A 13,312-nucleotide genomic window follows, 5' to 3' on the forward strand; every position below is an offset into this window, starting at 1 on the left:
CATAGCTAGTACAACAGCCATGTCATCAGAATTTCCACCCGCAATGCCTTTGCTCCTTCATTTCTTGGATTGTGGTACTCACGAGAATGCTTTGCGAATTCTTCAACCAACTCCTTGACTTCGCCCAGATTTTTCTTAGTTAGTGGTCCTTGAGAATCAAGGAGTTGCCTTGTCATGACGCTTCACACCATCATAAAATATTGAGACTTCTTGTTGTATGTTAAGATCATTTTGAGGACAATTTCTTAGCAACCCTTTATAACGCTCCCATGCCTCATAAAGTGATTCACCCGGATTTTGCTCAAAGTTGGCTATTGCCTTCTTCAGTTTAGCTATTTTTGATGGTGGGCAGAATTGTTCTAGAAATTGATCACGCATCTGGGCCCAAGTAGTGATCACACCAGGTGGTAGTGCCTTTAGCCAGTCTTTTGAAGCTCCTTTAAAAGTGACCGGCAGCATCCTTAGCACGACTGTCTCTCTAGGAACATTAGGGACGTTGAAATAGTCTGCAATATCATTGACTTCATCTAAATGCTTGTAAGCATCCTCATGATCCTTCCCATAAAATTGTACATCCTTAAGTGCAGTAAGGATGTGTCCTTTCAGCTCAAATGGGGCAGTTGCAGGAATTGTAGGTTGTACTAAACCAGGACCAGCATCGTCTCTTATCCGCTTCTTGTATGCTCCCATAGATATATCAGCAATGTTTTCCATCTCGTTTTCTGGCTCGTCTTCGTGTTCACTCTTATGTAATTCGAACTCTGTCTCGGATTCGTATTCAGATTCTTCTGGATTAGGTATTTGATCTAAGCTTTCAACCGTGCTCTTGTCCTTCGAAGATGTACTAAACTCTCCCGCTTTCTTCCCTTTCTTCTTTCCAAATACTGGTTTAAGGTCTTTAAATGGTGAGCTCTTTGGTGGTTGGTCTTCTTTCATGTTTTTATCCGTCTTTTTGTGAAGGGCCGACTCTGGATCTTCAAGTGGTGGTACCAAAGGTTTGTTGGAACCTCTGGTCATGAACTACTACAAAATAAACAAAAATAAAAACGTAAAACTGAACAAATACAAAGAAAAAGGAAAACGACAGGATTCACGCTGTGAGCCTTGAAAGCTCACGTCGTGAGTTCAGTTCTGAACAAAAAACAACTAAGCTGAAAAATAACTTTTTACAGGTTTTACCCCACAGAAAGGATCGATTAACCTAAAGCAAATAAATTAACAACTAAAATGTCCGTTCCCCGACAATGGCACCAAAAACTTGATGCGTGCAAATAGCTACACCTAATTTTAAATTTATAACCTAACTAACTTAACTAAGTAAATTGCACCTAGGTAGTGTACCTAGTCAAATTATAGAATAGTTTAGGTAAGTCGGGTGTCGATCACAGGGAACAATTTTAACTAATTAATTTACCTACTAATAAATTAACCTAAATTTCTAGCAAAGTAATAGTTTTTTATCTAATTTTGCAAGTTTAGATGAACTTAATTTCTTAACACAATTCAATCAATAACAAAACACTTATGTCGGTTCGAATCCACCTTCCCTTAATGGTTTATATATTAATTATGACAATTCGTGTTGGTTACCAATTAAAATAGTATTAGCAATTCAATTCCAAATTTACTAATATTTAATTAATTCATGTAGATCTATGTATGTTCACACATAATTTAACACATAATCAATTAATAAATAGAACTGGAGCTATGTAAGATTGAGTTGACAAACACAATTATGTTCATAATATGAGTTCTCTAGCACAGTCAAATTTAATAATTCAATTACTTATCTAAGATTGGTTTGATCTTAGCTCTAATAATCTAATGTTCACTAAATTACTAGGTATTCTAATTCATGCAGATTAATGATCACTAACTACACAGAGCAAGAATTTAAAGCAATCTAGGTATCAAATCAAGCATGCTAGGTATAATCAATCAAACACAAGACATTAACCAACAAGAAAAGTCTAAATCTATATAATCAAACCATGAGTTCCAGCTTCATCTAGCTAACAGAAGCAGCGAGATTTAGCTGGACGTTCTAACAAATAAACACCAAAAAGTTATAATAAAAAACATGTTTAAAAGTACCAAACAAAAACTTGATTTATGAACTTTTTCTTCCTTGGTGTTCAACCTAATTTCCAGGCCTTCTTTCTCTCCTATTTTCGACTTCTGAACCCTCTCTCAATTCAGCTAACCTTCTCAAAGTCGTATGGATCAAGGATATAAATAATTTTTCGAATTATCCATACTCACGTCGTGAGTATATGTGTCTCACGTCGTGAGTCCAGTCGCTATCCGTGTTTGACAAGGACTCTACTACGCGATGTTTATCTTCTGGAAAGTCCTAACTCACGTTGTGAGATCGTTTTTTTCTGGAGTTTTTTATCTCTCAAGCCTTTATACTCCAAAGTTCCAATCTTCAATGCTTTTAATCCCTTTACTTTAAAATTTCTTCTTTTTGGCTGCACAATATAATTTAACCTTATAAGTACCATTATTCTATGCAAATAACCAAAATATGTATAAAAATGTACTTAAATATTGCCTAGAAATATGTATAAATATGGCAATATCAAGCGGACCATACAGGCCCTCGAGGACATGTTGAGGGCATGTGTCATTGACTTCAGTGGGAGTTGGGATTCCCACCTACCCCTTGTAGAGTTCTCCTACAACAACAACTATCATTCCAACATTGGTGCTCCACTGTTCGAGCTGTTGTACGGGTGGAGATGTCGTACCCTGGTCTGTTGGGGCGAGGTCGGCCACAGGGTGATGGGTCGGACCAAGGTAGTTCTGCATACTACCGAGAAGATTCAGTAGATTAGGCAGCGGTTGCAGAATGCTCAGAGTCAGCAGAAGAGTTATGCCGACCGACGCCGATGCGAGTTGGAGTTTCAGGTCGGCGACATGGTATTGCTGAAGGTCTCACCCTGAAAGGGTGTGATCCGCTTCAGGAAGAGGGGAAAGTTAGGTCCCCGATACATTGGTCCCTTTCAGGTTATTGCCAGGGTTGGCAAAGTGGCATATAGTCTGGATCTCCCGGAGGAGCTCAGTCAGATTCACATCACTTTTCACGTCTCCCAGTTACGGAAGTGCATACTTGGTGAGGAGGCGGTGGTGTCATTAGACGATATTCAGGTTGATGAGCGCCTGAATTACATGGAGAGGCTTGTGGCAGTTCTAGAGAGGAAAGTGAAGGTTCTACGGAACAAGGAGGTACCTTTGGTAAAGGTACAATGGGAGCATCGGCGGGGATCTGAGTGGACTTGGGAGCCGGAGACTGAGATGCAGGAGCACTACCCGGATCTGTTTGCGGCAGCGGACTTCAAGGATGAAGTCTAGTTTAAGTGGGGGAGAATTGTAACACCCCGAATCCCAGGTATTTATTTAAATCTTTCATATTTAAAATTCTGGACCTACTCGACAAGTTGGTTGCCCCCTACTTGTCGTGTAGAAACTGATAAAGCTGTGTGGATTCTAGAATCTACTTGACAAGTTGGAGGACCCAACACGACGTGTAGAGGCCGTGCATGAAAACCCAAATTTTTAGGGTTTGCACCCTATTTAAAGTACCTTTACGTGACAACCCGAAATTTCTATCTTATAAGCCAAGCAAATCAATCAAAGTTAGACTTGTTTCTGTTAGCTTTTAGCCGTACTAAGGGTTATTCTGTGAGTTTTTAAGCCTCGTACACTTAGGACTTAATGTTATGTATTGTGAGTAAGGAATTTATGAGTTTCAAACTGAGCCAAGATCATCCATCAAGGGATGTTTACAGCCTAAAGTAGGTTTACGGCCGTAAACCCAAGCTTGGCCGTAAACCCCTTTCTACTAGTATAGATTTCCTTCATTATTGTTCATTTCTCACATCTTCAAGTCAAGAACACTCAAACTCTCTCAAGTATCATCGAGGAAATCATCCTTTCTCTTCAAAAACGTAAGTGATTCATCCCTTTTTCTAGTTAATCTTCTTGATCATATGTATCCTTTGAATCACATCCACGAATTCCACACTTTTGGTTTAGATCTTCAAGATCATCATCTTTTCACCAAGAACACCAAGAACACACACACATGTTCTTGGGCCGTAAATTCCTTCAAGACTTCCATTAAGTAAGTATCCTTTCGATATACTTGTTATCCATTAAGAGCTATTGAATCCCCATGAAACAAACACCTTTTAAGCATCATTTAAGCATCATCTTTAAGAGTTCACGGCCGTGAACCCTTCATGTGGCCGTGAACCCTTCAAGTGATCTTATTAGGGCCGTAAACCCTTCTTAGTTCATGTGGTGTCCGTGAACCCTTCAACCCATGGCCGTAAACCCTTCATAGGATCAAACCTAGGGCCGTGAACACTTCCTTGTCTGGCCGTGAACTCCTTTCATACAATCATATGTGATTGTAACTTCATTACAAGTGTTTCCTAGTACCTAAGGTTGTTCCCTTACATGATTAGTTATTATATACACTAATTGTATGCCTATATATATGTGATTATATGTCTAATAGGATCCAGTTATGCTCGAGACTTCATTCGTGATCTCAAGCATCCTATATCTATCTTTCATTCGACTCACTCACTACAGGTGAGTCCATACCCATAACTTATCTTTTAAGGATTTTAAATGATTTTATGGGGGGGATACAAGTAGAAAACAATATAGTTATAACATCAATCGAATGTGATTTATAACTATCAAACAAGAGGATTTCTTATACTTCAAAACTGTATTATCAAACAAACTGTTTTAAATCATTTTATAAACTGACACCAAGTCATCAATAACCATTCAAATGGTTAAAACTCTTTTATATAATAAACTCTTTATCGTTTTAAAAAACTCTTTTAAACTTATATATTGTCAAAATCATGTCTATATAGATATAGTTATATAAATAAGGTTTAAAGGGCTTAGGAGTGATAACTCGCTTTATTTCCTGTTCCTTGTTTGGTTATGGACTTACGGTATCGGTTGTTTGTCCGAGTGTCATTTAAATCTTAGTTATATATTATGTATATGTATGTAGATATAAAATTAGTTCCAATCAGTTCAATAACTTTGGGTAGCAAAGGTGTACAAACATGATTAGTCATTCAATTATAGAGCTTACTAGTAACCTATAATAGGTATAGTTTAGGAGGTTACTGCTTACTATTTCTAGAACAGTGAAACTTACATGAATCATTACTTACATGAGTCAGTTCATACATGAGTCAGTTCAAACACACAATAACTAGAACAGGAAGAAACACACAATAACTAGAACAGGAAGAAACACACAATAAATAGAACATAAAGGAACATACAATAACTAGAAGAGAAAGGAACATACATCCTTTTACAAGAACAAGATAACATTAATGTGAAACCACTACTTCACGACATAGCAATATACTTGTTAGGTCGTGTTTTGTAACCAGAGTCTCCTGGAGGGAGAGCGGGCATTGTGTGTATAGATCTATACGCGACTGACAATCCCACATCCCAACTGTTCGCTACAGTTTGTTCGGTAGGCCAAGGGGTGACAAATGTGACATTAGTTTCGACACTAGCAGGTCGTCGTGTTAAACACTCGTCATCAGTATGGTTATAACCACATCACATTTTAACCTTAATTAAACAAATTGGTTTTAAGGTAGTTAGTGTTTTATTAGTTACTTATTACAACATTATTGTACACTTTCATTTTCCCCTTTTACATTCATATAGTGATCTTCTCACATAAAATGTAATGTAAACTATTTTCTGGTAATGATAGTCATATACTTGGGAAAACACTCACTTTTACAAAAGAACAAACATGCAGAACATTTGGGTCTTGGTAGAAGACTACTTTCCATTTTAGTAGAAAATATAGGATTTTCTAGGAAGTATACAAACATTTACAACAAAACACTTACAAACATTTACATCAAAATACTTACAAACATTTTTCTTTAAACTTATACAAACATTTGACACTAAAATACTTATGAACTCGCCAGCTTAAATGCTGATCTACGCTTTCAAAATAACTTGTATTCTCAGGTCACCAGTAGACAGGTACACTGGACCAGGTTTTGAGAAGACGGAGCATGTTCAAGACTCGTCTTATATTTTGATATATATATTTTTGGTGTCTTACAAATACATTCAAAACACACATGTATTAACTATATTATTAATGCAATGGATGATGTTGTTGCTTCTTTTACTCTTATGCATTGTTATGATACTGAACATGACGTCCTCCGCCCCCGAACGTTTTCGCCGTTCTGGTTTGGGGGTGTGATAGATTGGTATCAGAGCTTTGTTTATAGTGAATTGAGTATATAAACCCATAAAAGATATACAACTATAAACACATCGGGATTAAAACAATTTGACCAAGAGTTAATACTTTTAAAATAATAAAATATTTTAGTAAAGTATTCATACAAGCATTCATACTAGGATCAGTGTCATACTAGAACATAACAAAAGTATTGTGGTTGTTGGACAACACAAGTTGGCTTGGGGACGTATAATCAGATCTAGGAGTGATATAGCCTGATCAACTATATCTTTCCGAGATGTGATTAGCATGTGCCTAGGAATGGTTGTGGTGTTGCAGCAAGTCTAAAAACTTACCAACGCTACTACAATGAAAACTTTAGAACAGAACATAAACTTAAAATACTATAGGAGTATTTTGTGTTACTATAATTACTTATTTGAGAACTAAAAGGTCTTTATTAGTAGGTCAATAGTTGTTGTGTGGATACGCTAAGGTTATATGTGACTAGGGTGTCATAGACTTAGAATCTGTGATCTTTGCTTTACTTCCTGTTCCTTGTTTGCTTGTGGACTTAGACTTAGGGTCACTTATTCGAAGGTCTATTCTATTATGGTTACATATGACTGGTATGCACTACGCAAGTATTGAAGTAACTGATAAGGATCATCCTATAATTATCTTAAGTAGTACGTCTATTAACTATCTCTCTTATCCCTATTCTCGCGTAGATAAAATGGTTGGATTCCATCTTCCTGACGACCCGTACTTTCCCAACCAAGGAAATGGTGTATGGCTCGATGCAGAGCCAGAAGAGAATCATGCAATTCCTTTGGATGATGACTTCGCAGAAAACTTCCCAGAGGATTTTGACTCCGAGCCAGAAGTCAATGAACTACCCCTAGTGGCTCAAATCCCAGATCCTAACCCTCGTCCGACTTTTCAAGGCCCGTCGCCATTGTGGGCTGAGAACTTGGGTAGGTGGAGCCGTGAGCAGGGTCAACCCTTACCACACAACGGAGACCGAAGCTTCTACAACATAAGTGAGGGAGGCTCTGCAAACAACATTCTTCCCATCTTGGTTCGCCGAGTGGATCGAAATGTTGAGCTGGGAATGACAGCCATTCAACAAACCGTAGAGCCTGACGCAGACACAAACGCCAATACGGATCGTATTTGCAACCTTGAAGTTGCTCATGGGAGAGTTATGAGAGACAATGAGGCTCTGCAGCAAGAGCTAGCTGCAACTCATAGAGCTCCGAGCACACCAGAGTGTGTATGAGAGACACCTTCTTAATGTGGAGTGTTAGCTTGCCGAATTTAGGGTACATCCGAGGGGTGCCCGTCGCCAGTAGGAGATGCTCTACTCATCCCTTCTTTTCGTTTAAGGAATAGCCTTCTTATATGCTCCAAGTAGCACTTTTCCCTGTAAATTTCTTGTTTATGTTAAGACCTTGAACTTTCAGCCTGTTAGGTCTTAGTGCTGTCAAAATTTTCTAAATTCTGGTGTGATGTAAGACCTACTCCAAGGTCATTTTTCCCGAACTTGTTACATCTTTAATGCCAATGTTATTGATAGACATCTAATCTCAAGGGAAAACCATACGATGTGTTAGAGTGCCTTTTTCCGTCATAGTAATAACTAATAAACTAATGCAACCTAGTGAATTAGTGATTACATTAATCACATTAGGTTTTAAGCTTATCGTCTTTTCTGTCGCGACTAACAACAATAAATCGGATCACGAAATCTCAATTGAGAGTGATTATTTCTCAAATTCGTAAGTATACTTTATGTAGACTCTATTATGATCTACTTTCAAATTTTTTTGAAAGTTGGAACATGATATCCTCTAACCAAAGATAACTTAGTTCGGATAACACCCGCCTTATGACCATTCTAGAAACTTACTTCTACTCCTTACCAAGACTGCATCATAGGGATGTAGGTCGAATCATCGAGAAACGTATAACAAAACGAAAAAGTTACATTCACATAAATGATTGGGATACATCTAGAGCCAACCATAAACGCTCACGAACTCATTTTCTTATCATATAACAAAATCATGCCTCCGAAGGAATGTAACCAACACGCTGGCAAAACACCAATCCTTCAGATAGATACAGCTACCTTTCAAACTGCGGTCACAGCTGCCGTAACAGCTGTCATGACTCACCTTAACGCTAACAACGCAAATGGTAGTGGAATTGTTATCGGCAATCCCAATAAAGGTAATAACCAAGTACAACAACGAGTGCCTACTTGCAAAGACACTCCGAGCCTCAAATCTAAGAACAAGAAACAGATATTCTGGGATAGAAAGAAGGGTAAATCACCTCAAAGTTAGCTAAGAGACAACAACCAGTGGCAGCCTCTGCGGCCACGAGATATGTTACTCCTACTACCATTCCTAATAGTATTCCAGTTACCGCTACCCTAACAAGGCAGTATGCTGGAAATCTACGCAAGTGCAATGAGTGCAGCTTCCATCACCTGGGAGTCTGCCGAGTGATGCATTGCAAGAACTGCAACAGGAACGGGCACACTACCCGTTTCTGCAGAATTCCGATCCGGCACATTACTTCGACCACCAATGTTGGAATCAGTCCAATATGCCACATTTGTGGTGAAATATGACATTTCAAAAGGGACTGTCCAACAGATAAGAATCGCGGGGGAGCAGGAGGAGTTTGACCCAGAATATGGGGAAGCATCAAAGAACCCTGCTATAATTTTGGTACGTTTCCAAACCCCATTAGTTAATTATAATTATAATTACTCCCTCATTCGAACCAAATCACAGCACTCGTATAAAACTCGGAACCCTAACAGGTAAAGCTATGATGGCTTAGTGTATGCAATAGGGTCATCTATAATTAAGATTTGTAGACTTTGAGTGAGTAATTTCGCCTCATTTCTTGTTCCTTGTTTGGTTGTGGATTTAGGGCAGGGTCACTTAGTCAACTGTCTTTCCAATCTTAATTATACATGACTTGTGTACACTAAACGGTTATAGAGAGACCTAGTAGGGGTCATTTCATGAAAGTTCATTGTTTCAAATTATCAGAACCCTCTTTTAGTTGTGTTTGTTAATTTTAATAAAATAGGGTTCTTAGTAATCATTTCTTCTTCCAATTAATATAATATCTGATTCATCAAGAAGTTCTGACATCATCATCCGACATGGTTTGGCTTGGTCCTTACCATGCGAAATTTCTGTGCTTTGTAAAAGAAATCTTCCCTTAATCAATCGTCATATGAAATTCTTCCGATCCATAACGCAAAACCCTTATATCATCTCTCACTTCAGAACTTCAGAAGTACCCATGCGAGAGGTACCGCGCCTTTCTAGCCTACCCAATAGTTAATAGCCTTGAAGCTAAAAACACCAAAGAAGTCTCAGAATTCAGTAACCACCCGAAGTATACCCAGTAGATCTCCGAGAAAGACCACCCATACCGCAGGCCAAGTTCAAGAATAGAGACTAGGAACTCATTAGGGTAATCAATCGCTGCTAAGTGTATACGCAGGAGTGCTATACAATTTAGACCCAATAAGATTTAGGATGTGTGATTCCGCCCTATCTCTTATTCCTTGTCTGGTTATGGACTTGGGGCAGAGCCACCCATCCGAACATTTTGTCAATCTAAATTATATACGACTTGTATACACGAGGTGATGGTGGATGACCTAAGTATGAGTCTTATCATGAACTTCATAGCAAAAGCCTGTAGGCTCACTACAAACAACCGGAGATACCTGAGTGGAAGTTGTAGCGGATTACAAAGAGATTCATAATCAAATTAACGAAGGCAACAGGTCGACTTGATTGCTAATTTGGGTGATCGTCGTCAGATTAGCCAAATCCGCACCCTTCCTACAATTTTATGGAATAAGGCAAAATAGAGAAGTTAACTAGGACGTATGCCCGAGAAATTAGTTAGACTGCACGGTGTTCCAATATCTGTTATCTCCATTTGAGATAGTAGAAATCATCTCTTAGTTGAGGAAGTCACTTCAGAAATTTTTGGAAACTAGGCCAGACGTGATGCATAGCCTACCATCCTTAAACCAACAAACAGAATGAGAGAACAATTCAATCACTAGAAGTTGTGCGAAGAGCATATGTGATAGATTTTGGTAGAACAAGAATACCCACTTACCAACTAGTCGAGTCCTTGACCATGCTAGTAGTTAAAGTTGCTCCATTCGAAACCTTCTGTGGTCGCAAGGGTAGATCCCCTCTGCACTGGACTAAAATTTGGTGACAAGCAACTAGCTAGAGGTCAAATTTCTAGACAACACCTTCGTTGGTCCGAAATTCATCCGAGAAACTACCAAGAAGAGAGTACAAATTCAGGAGCGACGTAAAGCTCCCAGGGTCAGGCAGAAAAGCTAACGCCTTCGATAAGAGAAAACCCTTGGAAATTCCAGGTTGGTGACCTCGTCAGGTGAAGGTCTCACCCGGAAGGGCAGAATACGCTTCGAAAGGCGTGGAATACTAAATCCAAGGTACGTAAGATCATTTGAGATTCTTACTAGGGTTGATACAGTAGCTTATAGAACCCGACTACCTCGGAAATCCAATAGCCTACGCCCTACTTTCCACGTCTCGAACTTGAAAACTGGTCGTCCGGTGAGACTTTTCTTATCCCACTCGCTTTGATCGAGGTAAGAGAGAACCTCAACTTTGTGGAAGAATCCGAAGAAATCCTTGACAACGAACTCGTTAGGACTAATCAGATCCCTATCCTGATAGTGAAAGTCCGCATAAAATGCATAGCGAGGACCTGAATTCACTTAGGAGCGCGAGGATCAAATGAAACTAAACTATCCTCATCTTTTCCCTTAGTTTATCTATAATTTCTTAAACTCTAATTTCGGGACGAAATTCCCTTTAACGGGGGGATGATGTGACAACCCAAAATTTCTATCTTATAAGCCAAGCAAATCAATCAAAGTTTGACTTGTTTCTGTTAGCTTTTAGCCGTACTAAGGGCTATTCTGTGAGTTTTGAAGCCTCGTACAATTAGGACTTAATGCTATGTATTGTGAGTAAGGAATTTATGAGTTTCAAACTGAGCCAAGATCACCCATCAAGGGATGTTTACGGCCCAAAGTATGTTTACGGCCGTAAACCCAAGCTTGGTCGTAAACCTCTTTCTACTAGTATATATTTCCTTCATTATTCTTCATTTCTCACATCTTCAAGTCAAGAACACTCAAAATCTCTCAAGTATCATTGAGGAAATCATCCTTTCTCTTCAAAAACGTAAGTGATTCGTCCCTTTTTCTAGTTAATCTTCTTGATCATATGGATCCTTTGAATCACATCCACGAATTCCACACTTTTGGTTTAGATCTTCAAGATCATCATCTTTTCACCAAGAACACCAAGACCACACACATGTTCTTGGGCCGTAAAGACCTTCAAGACTTCCATTAAGTAAGTATCCTTTCCATATACTTATTATCCATTAAGAGCTCTTGAATCCCCATGAAACAAACACCTTTTAAGCATCATTTAAGCATCATCTTAAAGAATTCACGGCCGTGAACCCTTCATGTGGCCTTGAACCCTTCAACTGATCTTATTAGGGTCGTAAACCCTTCTTAGTTCATGTGGTGGCCGTGAACCCTTCAACCCATGGTCGTAAACCCTTCATAGGATCAAGCCTAGGGCCGTGAACACTTCCTTGTATGGCCGTGAACTCATGTCATACAATCATATGTGATTGTAACACTTCATTACAAGTGTTTCCTAGTACCTAAGGTTGTTCCCTTACATGATTACTTGTTATATACACTATTTGTATGCCTATATATGTGATTATATGTCTAATAGGATCCAATTGTGCTCGGGACTTCATTCGTGATCTCAAGCATCCTATATCTATCTTTCATTCGAATCACTCACTACAGGTGAGTTCATACCCCAAACTTATCTTTAATGATTTTAAATGCTTTTATGCGGGGGGGGGGGGGGGGGAATACAAGTAGAAAACAATATAGTTATAACATCAATCACATGTGATTTATAACTATCAAACAAGAGGATTTCTTATACTTCAAAATTGTATTATCAAACAAACTGTTTCAAATCATTTTATAAACTGACACCAAGTCATCAATAAACATTCAAATGGTTAAAACTCTTTTATATAATAAACTCTTTATCGTTTTACAAAACTCTTTTAAACTTATATATTGTAAAAATCATGTCTATATAGATATAGTTATATAAATAAGGTTTAAAGGGCTTAGGAATGATAACTCGCTTTATTTCCTGTTCCTTGTTTGGTTGTGGACTTAGGGTATCGATTGTTTGTCCGAGTGTCGTCTAAATCTTAGTTATATACTATGTATATGTATGTAGATATAAAAGTACTTCCAATCAGTTCAATAACTTTGGGTAGCAAAGGTGTACAAACATGATTAGTCATTCAATTGTAGAGCTTACTAGTAAACTATAATAGTTATAGTTTAGGAGGTTACTGCTTACTATTTCTAGAACAATGAAACTTACATGAATCATTACTTACATGAGTCAGTTCATACATGAGTCAGTTCAAACATACAATAACTAGAACAGGAAGAAACACACAATAACTAGAACAGGAAGACACACACAATAACTAGAACAGGAAGAAACACACAATAACTAGAACAGGAAGAAACACACAATAACTAGAACATGAAGAAACACACAATAACTAGAACAGAAAGGAACATACATCCTTTTACAAGAACAAGATAACATTAATGTGAAACCACTACTTCACGGCATAGCAATATACTTGTTAAGTCGCATTTTGTAAACAGAGTCTCCTGGAGGGAGAGCGGGAATTGTGTGTATAGATCTATACGGGACTGACAATACCGCATCCCGAATGTTCGCTACTGTTTGGCCGGCAGGCCAAGGGGTGACAAATGTCACATTAGTTTCGACGCCAACAGGTCGTCGTGTTAAACACTTGTCATCAGTATGGTTATAACCACATCACATTTTAACCTTAATTAAACAAATTGGTTTT

General features: G+C 38.3%; 1 non-coding gene across 1 annotated transcript; it reads left to right on the top strand.

The window, feature by feature from the left end:
* Positions 1-223: 223 nt before the first annotated feature.
* Positions 224-330, top strand: LOC145123031 (small nucleolar RNA R71). Its single transcript, XR_013714910.1, has one exon. It is a non-coding gene; the product is annotated as a small nucleolar RNA R71 (small nucleolar RNA).
* Positions 331-13,312: the final 12,982 nt, after the last annotated feature.

Source organism: Lactuca virosa, chromosome 6 (assembly GCF_052849685.1).
Source record: "Lactuca virosa cultivar CGN04683 chromosome 6, Lactuca_virosa_CGN04683_v6, whole genome shotgun sequence".
Taxonomy (NCBI): domain Eukaryota; kingdom Viridiplantae; phylum Streptophyta; class Magnoliopsida; order Asterales; family Asteraceae; genus Lactuca; species Lactuca virosa.